This window comes from Cygnus olor, chromosome 7, assembly GCF_009769625.2.
Source record: "Cygnus olor isolate bCygOlo1 chromosome 7, bCygOlo1.pri.v2, whole genome shotgun sequence".
NCBI lineage: Eukaryota > Metazoa > Chordata > Aves > Anseriformes > Anatidae > Cygnus > Cygnus olor.
Window position 1 is genome coordinate 25,508,072 of NC_049175.1, and position 14,882 is coordinate 25,522,953.

The following is a 14,882-nucleotide window of genomic DNA, read 5'->3' on the forward strand; positions in this document are numbered from 1 at the left end:
AGAATTCACCAAGGCTTCTCTTACCCTACACAGACTTTGTCAGACTCATACTGCTGCAAGGGAGAGAACTTGAGGCTTCGTATCTATTTTTGCACAGACCTTTTGAGAAACTGTAGCTGTGTACAGCCAAGATCATACTCTGCTCAAACTGGAAATTTCCAAAGGTGTTGGGAGACACAGCTGGTATACAGCACTACACAAAGGCTTGGCCCTGGGTTTCTTACCGGGTATCAAAACATCTTCAGAATTCATCAAAGCATCTCTTAAATCCCAGAACTTGTATTTATATTTATATTTAGGCAGATATGAAGCGCGGAGAAAATTCTGCTTTCTGTACACTAATCAAAGGATATTCGGTTGTCTAATCCAGCCACATGTGCTAATTAAGCCATTAAGATGTGTAGAGCTTGGTCAGGGACCTTACCAGCCTGGGACTGCTTTGGCTTGTGACTTGACAGAAAGGGCAGAAGCGGCTTTGGCTTATGACCTTCATGCTCTTCAAAACATTGCATTACTGTCCCTCTTACCATCAACTCCACTTCCACCCTGCAGTTCAGCGATCTCGTTTTACATCTGCTTCCAGCGCCAGAGATATGTGTTTCAGGCATATCCTGGCTGCTCACAGACAGAAGCAGTTCAAGGAAAGGACTGAATGCAGTAGACTGTAGGTCTGTAAGACCCATAGGAATGAGAGGGGCTCACTGGAATGGCACACACACTTTGCTAGAGCAAGAGGTGGGACCTCAAATTCTAAGGTAACGCCCTCAGCACTGGAGGAATTCTCTCCCTCTTTTACCTTTGTCCTACAGGTTTCCTTATACATGCATAAACAAAAGAAGTAGTCAGAGCAATTTTGATAAAATAAGAAAATTACAGTATTTTAACCCATGCAGTGTGGTCAATGACAAAGATATTGGTTTAATGTTTCTTGACAACAAAGTGTTTGTGGAACTGCTCTTTATGAGTCATTTTGCCAATTTCTTACTGGAAAGAAAAAAAAAAGGGGTTGGGGGGAAGGCATAGAGGTGTCTTAAAAGGAAACTGGAAATAAATCACATCTTGAGCACACTGACTCTGCATTTAAAAGTGGAAATGTAGCAGAAAATGAAGTGAGGATGCTGGTAAAATCTGCCCAGTGAAGCACACTCAAGTTCACTGAGGTTCCTAATGTGCATGTGTCAACGTCAAGGACATAATTTAGAGAGGTCCTGAGCAGCCTCACCTTGTACTGGCCAGCAATTGCCTCAGGTATTCAGAGCCACTGAAAGTGAGGTGCTGCGGCTACCTGGCTCACTGCAACAAAACGCAGCAGACCTATCTTCAGGCCAAGCTGCCAGCTGTCACTTCTGCAGTGACAGTGGCAGCGTGTGGAGTGGTCCGTAGAGCTGGGGAGGCAGCTGGAGCTCCTCTTGGAGATCACAATCACCATCCTCCCATTTCCTCATCAGTCCTGCTTGATTTAGCTTGTAGATGGTAGAAATCTGAGGATGTGGAGTCACGCTGCTACTGGGCGTACCTGGCAATGTTCTCCCAGAGGCAGAATTTGCTGCTGGCTGTGTTAGCAGCACTACAAGAAGTCACTCAGGCTTTGAGAGTTCAATCCGTGCCGCAGTCTTGCACCTACAGAGATCAGATCACGAATGGCTCTACTTTCTCTGGAGCAATCTGCTAACTACACTAAATTACAGTGCCTTGTTTTCCCCTCCAGGAACTTGCATGTTCCTGTGAGAGGCTGCAAAAGTCCGACCCAAAAGCCACTGTGAAAGTCCCCCACTCCCAGAGGGCTCCCCTTGCACAGTGGGTGGTGGAATCCACAATTTTTCCAGATACTCTTGGTATAGGCAAAGCACAGAGACAATAACCAGGAATCTGACTTTTTAGCAGAATTGCTTCTATAATGAAACTAAACCAATTGATAAATTAGAACACTGGCAATATGCACCTGTGAGCTAATCTGGAGATGACTGCCGAATTATAAAGCCCTTGCTGAGAACTGACTTGAGCAAAGACCCATGAAGATGCTCCAAAAGCTTACAGCAGCTGATGCTGACACTGCAAAGGCTGGGAAGATGAGGGAGAACTCCACACTGTGCATTCACTGCACCTGGAAGTGGGCTGTGCTACGGCAAATTTGAATCACTTTGTCTTCTGCAAGCTGAGCCCAAAGATAAAAAGCCTCAAAGCTGAACCCCGCCATGGCTGTCTGCTAGCAGCTTAAGGTATGTTTGTGGTTTAGAAACAGCCAAGTGATGACGGCTTGTTATCTCCAACCTCAGAGGGATCTGGGCAGCACAGGATAAGGTGCGTATTGGGCTGTCAATTGACACGTAAATTACACGGCTAGTGAATCAGCCATGAATATGGGTGGAATATTGCAGGCCCACACAAAGCTGCTTCACATAGGGAAGAAGAAATAACGCCTATTTCTGGGTAGCAACTGCAGTTCCCTCTGTGCCTGGGTTTTGCGCGCTGGGCCAGACAGCTCTGAACCAACCAGAGCTTCCTGAGTCACGCCTTGACTCAACGCCCCGAGCCCACGGCTTGCACATCCCTTCAGAAACTCATCGTGAGTAACCTCGGGCATGAATAACAGCCTTGGGGGGATCTGATCATTTCTTTGGGGTGCTGGGAGATGAATAATGTCAGGATGCAAAAAAAAAAAAAAACAACAACCATTGCTAACACAATCTCCCAGGTTCCAAGAGAGCTCAGTGATCAAGAGAAAACATCTTGGCTGTTTGTACTCATTAATATAAAAGCTGTACAGCTAAGGACCATCTTTCCCCTTTCCTTCTGGATTTATAAAACATTGATCCTTAACAGTACAGGATAAACTGAACTGTACTGGTCCAGAAAGGAGGGACTGGGTTGTTCTGGTGGGGGATGGAGAATGGGAGGTGGCTGAAGACTTGGTCTTGCTGCTTTTCCTATTGCCCTGTGGACAGGAGGAGTGGGACTCACCGGCAGCCGTCTGCCTCTGTCCAGAGCCAAGCCCGCAGGCAGGACAGGAGGGCTGTAACTCCACCTGGGTGCTCTGCACCACAGCAGCCCCCTGGGTACTAGGCTGGAGCACGGCCTCATGGCCAACAATGGGCATACGCATCGTCCTGTGCATCTGGGACTGCTCCTGATGATGCAGGTTTTGGTGACAGACAGGTCCAAACAAAACACACTCCTGGCCTCTTAAGGTCTCCCTGTCCTCCGTGCAGCCTTCTGTGTGCGTCGATGCTCGGGCACGTTTTACATCTTGGTACAGGATGAGCCGTACAGCAGGGACGGGCTGCCAGAACCAGGAGTTACCACACACGTCAGACTCATCTCAGATGGCACCCAGGCCGGGATGTCAACAGACTTGTTTGCAAATGTGACTTGCTGTCACCTCTGTGTCTCCTGCTCTGCCTCACCCGAGGCAATCAGGGAGCTACCGCAGCTGGGCAGCAAACCGCAGCATCTACCAGGGAACAGAGCCGTGAAGCAGAAGGACCTGATCACTCTGAGGGGTGTCATTGGGAGTTTAACTAAGTAACTTTCATCCATGAGACTCCTCTCCTTCTCAGTGCTGCAATGATGAATAATCCCTTTCACTTTGTCCTCCAGGTAAGAGTTGCCCCCAGCACATGCTGCAGACAGCGGCAGAGCCATGAGCTGCACTGAGCCTCTTGTTTGATGCTGCTAGGTACTCACGGTCAGCCCACTGCCCAATGTGCTTGGTCAAAGACACAGGAAACCAGTCCTTGAGTATTTTATTTAAGAGACTGTAAAGTCCAATTCACAGGATCAAATAATTTCCTATCCCTTAACTTTCAGAAAACTTCTGACTACTTGCAAGCTCACCCACAAACTTTAGCACTGGTTTCAGCACTGGTGCCAATTGGTCCAATACTCTTCCTTGGGAAATGCATTACATTATTTGCTAACCCTGCATGTCAAATGTTTCAGCCAGCCAGGCAGCAAAGGGACAAAACCAATGCCAGATGACCTGGCTGTGGTGCTGCCAATACAAATAGAGGAGAAAAGACAAAGCGAAGTGTTTAGAAAGAACTGGCAACATGCAAAGAAACCTGGCAGCCCCCAGAAAAACAAGATTTGATTTGTGAATTGCTCACCAGCCATACCCGTGGCCAAAATTTCAAGCAATCGGTATTTCAAACAAACAGTTCAACCACTTCTTCCAGCTGCCAGTCCAAAGCCTGCAAGTTTAAGCACCATCACAAAAAGCAACATGGAAAGAATATGCATGGTAACAATGCACATAGGACAAAAGCTTGAGACACTTATCTTAGAGATCTTCCTCAAAAAGCGTTGAGTATTGGTGAATAAGCATGATTTTCAGCTGCCCTCTTGACAGAAAATTTAAAACCCCCATTGGCAAAAAGTCCTGGTGGAAAATCTCAGGCAGGCTCAACTACAGCTTGCAACAACTCACCTCCAGCTTGGTGGGAGAGATTCTCATTAGCAGGATGGGAAACACATGGGAGGGTGGCTGAAGGGAAGGGAAGGGAAGGAAAAAGTTAAGCTGGAACAGACCTACAAAGTTCAAGTCCAAGTGCCTGACCACTTCAGGGCTAACCACAAGTCAAAGCATGTCATTAAGGGCATTACCTAAATGCCTCCTGAACACTGACAGGCACGGGGCATCACTGTTCCAGTGTTTGACCACACTCATGGTAAAGTTTTTCCTAATGTCCATTTTGAAATATTTTCAAGATCTAACTCTGTTTTCAAGAGTAGATTTCCTTATCATCTGCTCTGTTGTCACACAAGCCTTCCTCTGAAAATCTTTAGAAGTCTGCGAGTTGAAAAAGCCTGAAAACTCTTGCACCAGAACAGAGAAAACATGTCAAAACCACAAAACATACAGCTTGTCAGGTATACTAGGCAAGGATACTTCTGCAAATATACTTCTGCAGGATTCCTAGCACATGGAAAGTACCTAGTAATTTTGGAGCCAGGATAGAAAGTAAATGATGATTTAAATTCAGCCTATTTTATTAACATAGTTTTTTACTGTGCCCCATTTATGTGGCATGCCAGTCTGTCACTTTAGGGAACACAAAAAACATAAAAACCCCAACCAAATGAAACAAAAACAACAGCCAAACAAACAAACCACACATAAAAGAAAAGCCAATACAAGTTTTTAAGCTTTTCAGTTTTTACGTTTGCACACGGCAGACTCTTTTACAGTCCCTGCACCGTGTCTGTGTGTGTTTGCCTGCCTGTGCCCATGTGTATGTTGATCATGAAACTGCCTTTTTAGTAAGATTCAATTAGAAAACAAAAGGATGTTAAATACAACAGGGCTGAACCCAGTTTTGTACTCCAGCACCATTACTGCAGATTCTGTGTGCAGATTTTTGTTTCTTTCTTTTTTTTTTTTCCCCAGGGCAGCAAGGAGAATTACTGGGCATATAATTTTTCCCAAAGTAAATGGTTTTTAACAAAGGAAATATCAAAACTTTTTAGACAACTTTTCAAAATATCTTTTAATCACTTAAAATGAAAATCCCTCACACTAATATCAAATCAAGAAAGTCATGAACTTCTTCCAAAAATGTTTGTTTAAATAAACCCCTTTTGTAAACTATCTGCTAACTTTCTCAAACTGTAGTCTGGTTCTAGGCAGAACTTGAAGAAAATCATTGCTAAATGAGGCAGATATAACTAAAACCAGCTATGATAAGTACAAGACAATGGATTTTTCAGACCTGAATGGTGGTAACAGTTGGGTATTTTTCCCCATGAATATTTTTCTGGGATCATTCTTTACAATAAGAGGGAGGTGAGAGCACGAAGCTTTTATATGTCTATTTTCACTGCTTTAACATGGAAATAAAAACATTTAAAAACCCACATGTCATGTACAATCCTGAGACGTGGTTTTTCACTCAGTTCTGCTAGGTTTACGTAGCTAAGATTCAAGAGTAATAACTTGTCTTACATAGAAGAATGTTGGAAGTCTCTGGGGACCAACTCAGATAACAGATACCGTCCAGCACTACTACAGCAATATATAAGGGAGCTGTGCTGGCCACTGCTGTGCTGTTATTTCCTGAGTGCATTTTTTCTAGTATCAAAAATGAGGGAAGTTAAATGTTACCCGAGGCACAAACGTTGGAGGAGACATGGGAGGATGATGAAAAATAAAGACAAGCTGGAAAATGCACATGAATTCTAGTTCTGCTGCATGCTGAGCTCGTAGATGTGCTCCTGTCTGTCTAGTCATGACAGAAGATTTGCTAATTAACACAGATGACTAATATTGAAGGGGTCAGAGCCTCCCCTTGGCCTAAATCTGTGTCAAACTGAAATCAAGGCATTACATGTTCTATGGAGAAGCAAGAGAAGGGCAGCCCAGTGGTGAATACATTCACTTGGAACATGTAAAATCTGGTGCAAATCCTTTCTCTGAATCACCTTTATAGTGACTTAAAGGTGAGATTTCCACATTATTGTCTCTAATCCTCTGCTCAGATAGTCTGTCCTGTTCTGACTGTCCCTCTAGAGCCCACCCACAATGAAGACTGAGGCCATTCAGCAAATGTCCTGACTCAGACTTTGAATGGAAGACTAAAAAAGCTCTTCAAGATTTCTGTCTCAGAGGTGATCTCTGTTAAGTACTCCAGCAACATGCTCCTTCCTCTTCGTCGCTAGGAAGGTACTGCCTGTGACTAGGCTCTCAAGCATTTCAGGGTGGTGCTCTTTTCACTGCCAAAGTAAACAGAATGATAAGTCCTGGATGGGCTGCTGAGGCACTCCTTCTGAGGGAACACCTTGTGAGCTATGTTTATTGCCATCGATCAGAAGAGATTCCATACTTCTGCCTTAATCAGCTTCTTGTTCTGGGTGCTTCCCAACCACAAATCAGCTAACTTCCAAACACATGTTTATCAGACTATTGCAAATGAGTTTTGAATGAGTAAGAGACAGGTTTCCCTTAGCATAGGACTGGATTGTGCTTGTTTCTGCTGCATTTGTTAAGATTTGGATTAACACCATATATTATAATGGAGCAACTATAGATCTTTTTTCAGAACAAAGGGCAACATCATCCCACTTGCTACAACTGCCTGAGGCACGGAGTCATGTGAAACTGATTTTATTCCTATTGCTGCTTCTATTGATTTGCCACGCTGGTCCTCAGAAAGGCTCGATTCTGTCTTACTGCACCTGCTTTTCCTGGGGCACGCAGCCTCACCTGCCATGTACAGGCTTGCAAAGCCCTGATTTAAATGGCACTCCTTTATTAGCAGATACATTCCAGAGGCATAAAATATTATTATCCAATACACATGGCTGGAAGACTGCAGATCTTCTCCTGCAGGACTGGGAACACAAGACGGGACATGAGCCTTTTGGTCAAATCAGTCTCTGGAACACACCTCCCGTGGCAGCTGGAAGCTTCATACATGTTTTCAGTACTGACGTTGGAGACCCTTCTGTCTGACACTGTAAAAATGACTGAAGTAAAGAATGAGGTAGTCCCATGCGGAGCCAGTAACACTTCTTCAGGGCTGCCTCCTCTTTGGAAACATTCTTTTGTGTTATGGAAATTACGTCTCCATCACTTTTCTCCTCTCCACTCTTGTGAGACCCCACCTGGAGCACTGTGTTCAGCTATCGCCCCCAGCACAAAAAGGACACGGACCTGTTAGAGCAAGTCCAGAGGAGGACCACAAGGACGATCAGAGGGCTGGAGCACCTCTCCTATGAAGACAGGCTGAGGGAGCTGGGGTTGTTCAGTCTAGGGAAGAGAAGGCTCCAGGGAGACCTCAGAGCAGCCTTCCAGTACCTAAAGAGGGCCTGCAGGAAAGCTGGGGAGGGCCTCTTTGTCAGGGAGTGGAGTGATAGGACTAGGAGTAAGTTTTAAACTAAAAGAGGGTAGATTTAGATTAGATATTGGGAAGAAATTCTTCACTATGAGGGTGGTGAATCAGTGGAAAAGGTTGCCAGAGAAGCTGTGGATGCCCCATCCCTGGAAGTGTTCACAGCCAGACTGGATGGGGCTTTGGGTAACCTGGTCTGGTGGGAGGTGTCCCTGCACATGGCAGGGGATGGGAACTGGGTGATCTTTAAGGTCCCTTCCAGCCCAAACCATTCTGTTACTCTGTGATTGCTTCAGCTCAAGACATACTGATAAAATGAAGAACCAGATGACTGCTGATAAGACATACGCAGTTTACAGCACCAATAAAAAGCTGGACCTGGAATAAAAGACTGATGTACCAGTTCTAAACTACTTTTAAAAGTGAGTAAAAAGGCTATGAAAGCCTAAGAAGCCATCCAAAGCTACTATAGTCTATACTGCACACGGGGCTTGTGGCAAGGAGTCAGGGAGTATATGTGAGAAGGTAAGAAAAATACTTTTTTCATTGCACCTTGAAAAATAAGAGACCTCTATATGTTTAGCAGTCCTTGATTCCACGAGAACCCCTCAGGAACAACCACTAAAGGAGTCACAGTGCTCAGCGGAAGTGCAGGTGAGTCAGTCTGCTAACAGCTCTTCCCATAGATGATGTTATAGATGTCTTCCTCTAGAACATATTTTTCTTCTGACTTTTAAGGTGAATTGATTGCTTTCAAAAAGACACCCTTCCGTCTTTCTAGCTTTGCAAGGAGCATTGTAGTCACTTTGTTCAGCCTGGTCACTGCATGGGTTTGGAGACAGGAAACTGCGGAGTGCTGCCTGCTCTGTGGTGGTGATCCCTGTGACAATGCTGGTCCCCGCTCTGTTTGTGGGAAAGCTGGCCCAGACTGAAACTGTGATCCAACCTCCTGCCACACTGAGAATTTTCCTTAAGATCTTGGCCACGAGGTACAAGGCCTATCTTTCTCAGCTTCTGTTGTTACGTAAAGATTTTTATATTTTATGGGATTTAAGGATTTTATGTTTAGATTTTATATATTTTTACATGTTAGTATAAATAATATATAGTATATTTTACATTTTATATTTTTATTTTATATTTTTGTGCTTAAATAAAAATTATAAAAAGATATATATATATATATTAATTTTTATCATTATCTATCTCACAGTGCCTTTTAACCTGTATCTTGTTACGTAATTACAGCATTTGTGGATTTCCTTCCATTTTTATAGGCTAGCACTTCAGATCAAGTTTCACATCCATAGCTGACAGCCTGGCACAGAACTCCTGATCATACAAATGGTCCCACAGAAGCAGAACTACAGATCAGACCCACAGTATTCAACAGGCACAACACTTCTCGATGTTTCTCTTCAGAAACCACTTGAAAAACAGATATTAGGGTTAAAATCAGCCAGTCTCCACCCATTCCTTTTTTGTCTTGCCTCTGTGTTAATTATAAAAAGAAGTAAAAGCTGGAAACTATGGCTGAGGCTACAGAGTAGTTAGTCACCCCATTTACCAATAGCTAGAATGAGAGTAAATATTTGAACTATATTGTAGAAGTTGAAATTCATAGCTGGCAGCTCATTAACAAATGTTTTTCAATCTGTTTTATGATCCCTCACTGCTCTTTAATCTAGAACACTTTTCGGTTTGTAGCTTTCTTCTTATGTGGGTTAAAAGCAGTATCCAGCACCATCCGGGGTTATTTTCTGTATGCTCCCATTCCCCCACACCTCTCCAAGCCTCCCACCTCTCATTAGAGATCATGCTTCTGCAAGCAAATCTCCAGCCAGACACACCTTTGCCATACACAACCGCAGGTGATATGCTAATTCCAACCAAAATCTGTTTGTTAAAGGATAAACAAAGAGAAGATTTAGGGCTCAGCAGATAACAGAACAGATCAGTGCTGGTCTGCGGTCCTTCCACCTTATTTATTTCTGCTTCAAAAGAACACAATGGTACAATACAGCCTGTGGTACATCTACCCACGGTTATTGGCATAGCTGTAGCAGTACTGACAGTATCACCTGCAGAAATCACGTAGCTCTGCCATGCCTGACCCTCTTGCAGTTGATGCGGTTAGAACCCAGATGTCCCAGTTGCTGCACCTAACGCAGCTCGTGTAACTGGTCTGTAACTCACTGGTACGACTGAAATGATAACGTCAAGAGGACAACCGTACGGCAGCTCGCCAATGTGCCAGAGTTGACTGGGAAGGTTTTATTTTCTGCAGGACTCCTAAGGCTCTGGAGCTAGACAAGAACTCTTCTTCATTTTTAACTGTGGACTTCTTTCATATAGTTCTCCTGATGGTTGCAAGGGAAAGATGACCCTAAATCGGCTGGGATCACACTGCCTTGCACAATGGGGCTTCTCCTGGAAAAGCTCACCATGTTTGTACACATTATTACAACTTCAGTCACAATGACTAAAACAGCAAGGATGTAAACAAGGAATACACAGAGAAGATAAAGAGCAGAAGCAGAGGAAAGCCTCTTTATATAATCTGGCTTCTAAACTCAGAGTTACACTTTCGTTTCTTGCTCTCCTCAGTAATGGCCACACAGTGGTTCTATCACTCTTTCACATAACGCTGCCTGCAGGAGGATCTCATTTTGCAAACCAGCCTTCCTCCAGTGCCAGGAAGGTATTTAATCATAAGCAAAAGGAGAAACGGCAGCATGATGGCCAGTACACTGCACTCTAGCAGCTCAGCTGGCAGGGGAAAACCCTGAGGGAAAAGGAAGCTTTTATTTGTAGTGCATTGCTTGTACCAGGGCTTGAACACTGACTTTAGGCTAGCAGATGATTTCTGAAAAAGTTCTGACTAAGAGAGTTGTGAGTGAACACTGAAAACTTAGGGCCAAGCTATTTATGTAAACTCTACTTCCACTTTCTGGCACATTTTCTGATTTGGCTCTGAACCTTCTGGCTATGCCCATCTCTATTTTCATGTCTCTGCTTGAAAAATCCCTTTTCTGACCCAAAGCACACAGGTACTGCCTTTCCCAAAAGCCAGGGCTCTTGTGTGTCACTTCTTGTCAGCAAGATGATCACTGCCTGGAAATTTGTTATTATTCAGCCTTTTCATTTCAAAGTGATTCAGATTTCCATTAATTTGCTCCTGTCCAAAGTTCAGCTTGTGAGACGTGATAACATGCAGCCTTCCCTTATCAAAATCAAGGTGCTCTGGGCTCATCTCACTCTGTATTTTATGGATTTCAGATGTTCCTGCTGGGATGGATCTTTCTGAGAAAATGTACTGTTACCGCAGGTTGCCAGATGCATGTTATGGTGACCGCCTTGCTTACCTAGTGCCTTCAAAAGAACTGTGCTTTGACTCCCACTTTGTTAACATCCATGATTAAAGTTGTCAGCTGAAGGTTTTGTAACCTCAGCAAATAATGTAACTTCAGTAACTCCGATGGTTTTAGTTTTCAGCATAGATTTCAGAATAAACTATTTCTCCCCTCTCAAAAATTCAAAGCTGTACTAAGAAAATCCTTGTGTTAGGTATGAGGGGAAGATAAAAATTGTGGATCAAGCACAGTATAGGTGGTGATTTGATGTGATGAATCGTCACTAACAAGTGTGTGTATGGCTGGAGTTCAGTCCACTGAGCTCACTGAATCCAGTTTCTCTTGTAAAGATTAGGTAGGTACTTGCAGGGAGCCCAGTGAGAACTCCGTTCCACTGCTCCCCCTTCTGACTGAATAGTATTTGCCTAAGCCTGTAAGGGCGAACATTGCGAGAGTCTTTATATATTCATTTTGATGTATGTGTGTAAATTGAAGCACATGAAATTGTAGAACTGTAGAAAAATACGGCTGAAAAAGCTATCAAGTAGATATCTTATCCATCTCCGTGTTCCAAGACCCAGCTCCACTTACCTATTCTCAACGGATTTTTCTTTAAAAGACACCAAAATTGTCCAGAGATTTCGGAGCCAATCAGGTGCAGATCTCACTGTGCTTGCTGTTGGAAAATATCTTGGGAGTTCCAAAACAAGTAACTCTTGCTTCAGCTGAGGATCCCTTTCTCTTCTACATTCTCAGTGTAACTTACCTCCTTTTTTGTCACTACCACTTTTATGTATTTGAACACCGTTGTCGTATATGCCATTAGGGATTTCAACATCAGACTCAGCTTTCCCTGTTCCCACAGCTTTTTCTCAGGCTTCCCAGTCCTTTGACCGCGGTGAACCACCACTACCCTTCATGGGGACTACCCACATGCTTAAAGCTACACGCGTATTTACGTATTGTGCTGAGCTGGGGACTTCATTCCCAACATCGCCCAAGGCTGTCAAACACATGCTGGCCTAGCTTAATTCCATGACACTTCTGTTAATTACTGTTTTGATAATAACAATTTAGCAGTTTTGCAGATATCTTTAAACCTGTAACTGCAGGTAAAACTACTATATTTTGCTGGAAGATGACAACCAGTGCCCAATTAGTGAAGTTGATATACGTGACCAGCAGGCAGTGTTGAACTTCGTTTCAGTAGGTATTTACTTAGTAGTGCATGCATGAAAAGTGTGCATTGGAAACTGGTGTTCTTAATATTCCTAGAAGAAATGGTTTTTGCTAATAAACAGCCATGTCCAATACCTACTGACATATCCCCAACCTCATCAATACAAGGTTTGATCCCCTCCATCTCAGTATACAAAATATGGAAGAGAGAAAAGCATCTGTAGAAGCTAATGCATGCCAAGAATATGCAATCAAACAAAACAAAGAAATCAACAAGCCAACACATGCACATGAAATATTATATAAGGAAGCCTTAGGAAGACAGAGACCAAATGGAAGAGATGCAATGGAAACAGAGACTCAGCAATTGCCAGAAAGAGTCAAGAGCAGTCAGCTACATGAGGCAGGGCGGTGAACTATGGTTGAGTTGGTGTTAAATGAGTTATTAGAATTACATGCTCCTACTTTTATTCTTTATTTTACTGGAGTTATTTGCAGTGTCTGTGGAATCCTGCTTTTCCTAAAACAAATGCACTGGGCACTGTGGACAACTGAACAATAACTGACTGGTGAAAAACAAAACAGCATTTAGAAGCAATAGAAGTGTACAGTAAAATATTAGGATGTATAACGCTCAACGTATAAACAACTAATCAATAAACAAGCACATGTTCAAATACAAATTCATTGTTTGTTGTGTACTGTGTGTATCTGAAATATTCACAGAATATTTCTGCACTAAGTATTCAAGGAACTGTTATGGATAACTGAAAACAGTATTTTAAAGCGTTAGAAAGAATATTCTAACAATGTCCTTTCAGTGCACTGTTTACTGCTTTACTTAAGACCTGCAGTTTTAAAACATCAGTGGGAAAACACAGTCAACATTTAATTTTGAAATATGTTCTAAAGATGCTTTGATTTAACACATACCAATCTCTTCATTCAAAATCTTCTGGAATTGGTGGCCATCTCTTGGGACTCCTCTGCCAGAGATGATGACCATTAAGCCACAGTTTAATCATCTACAGCATCGCTTCAAACATGGCTGCATCTGTGGGGCATAAATGGAAAGGAAATCTTAGATTTCAGTTGCGTTCATTCTACTAATGGCCTTGACAGGCCAAAACGCTGAAGTAAGGTAGGCTTTTAGAACGTGAGAATCCTGCTTTAAGGCAAAAAAAAAAAAATAAATAGATCTGACCCAGAATTTATTTCTGAAATGCAAAAAAGTTGTCACAGAAGAAAACAAACTGCATGGTGCAGAATGATATTCTTGATTATTCTTTGTACCCGTGTTTCACACATGATTACGTAGGGTGCAGCTATACATGCGCATGATCTTAGAAAAATGAGGGATGGCACAAAGGATTTTCTATCTAGACATCACTGTGGGCAGTTTTAAGGTTAATCACACCTGGATTTACAGACTCAAGAAGAGGCAGGGTACATGATAGTTAAAACTCCAGGGTGATCTATCTGCTGATCTCACTCCTGTGGAGTCTTTCAAGAGAAAACTTGTCAATGCATACCCATTTGTTGAGTTACCACCAAGCACTTAACAATGATGAAATAGCTTATTCTGGCATATGTTACCCAAGAAAATGCTTGTAATTAACTCAAGGAAAATGCACTAAACTTGAAAACATCAAAGCCAGAGTAACTCTCCTTTCAGCTGTGAATACATCAGGAGATTTCCAGTTGCAGGAGTGCTATCTTACGGCGTGACTGTCAAAGAGGGTGACAAAGAAGTGCCCTTTTTACATGACCACTGATACATGGGATGAAGGTCACTGATGCCAGGACACAGCCTCGCAGCTACATGGTCAACTGATGCGGAAATGTCCCCAGTTAAAGTGGGTAGCAATTTCTAACTTGGCTCACCAAAGAATTTTCTTAATTTTCTTAGTATCAGATCAACATTACGGGACTCCATTTAGGACAAATGTTCTTCTAAGCCCATCGAGGCTGTATGAAAATGGTACAATGTCTATTACCCGTTAGTAAAGGTCCTTCTGCTTGCCTATGTGAAGAAAGGGGTTCCACATGCTGTTATTTCAGATATGAACAGGATCAGGAATTTTGCCCTGAAATTACTCTGGAAATAATTAGAACAGAACCACTACAGCTCACAAACACTGGTTTATCCACCTTGAGATGAGCTGTAACAGGCACAAACAGCACATTTTACTCAGGACAGTACGGGAAGTCAAAAAGCCTCAGTGCGTGTATCCCTTGCTGACAGAGATGTGACAGCAGCATTCTTGGTGCCTTCCCTATAGCTGAGTGTTTTGAAGGGAGGGTTGATTAAACAAGGGCTTATTTAGTTCCCATGATCTGTAAATACTTTGAATCTTTTGGCTTTCAAAGAATTTGCTTCAACCTTTATATTAAAAGCGAGTATTTCATGCCTATTCACTACTGTCGGTGGATTTTTTTCTAAGGTAGCTGTGCTTAGATGTGTGATTTTGTTTGCAAAAGTATTATACAGACATAGCCCACCTCTCACAACAATGAGCACATT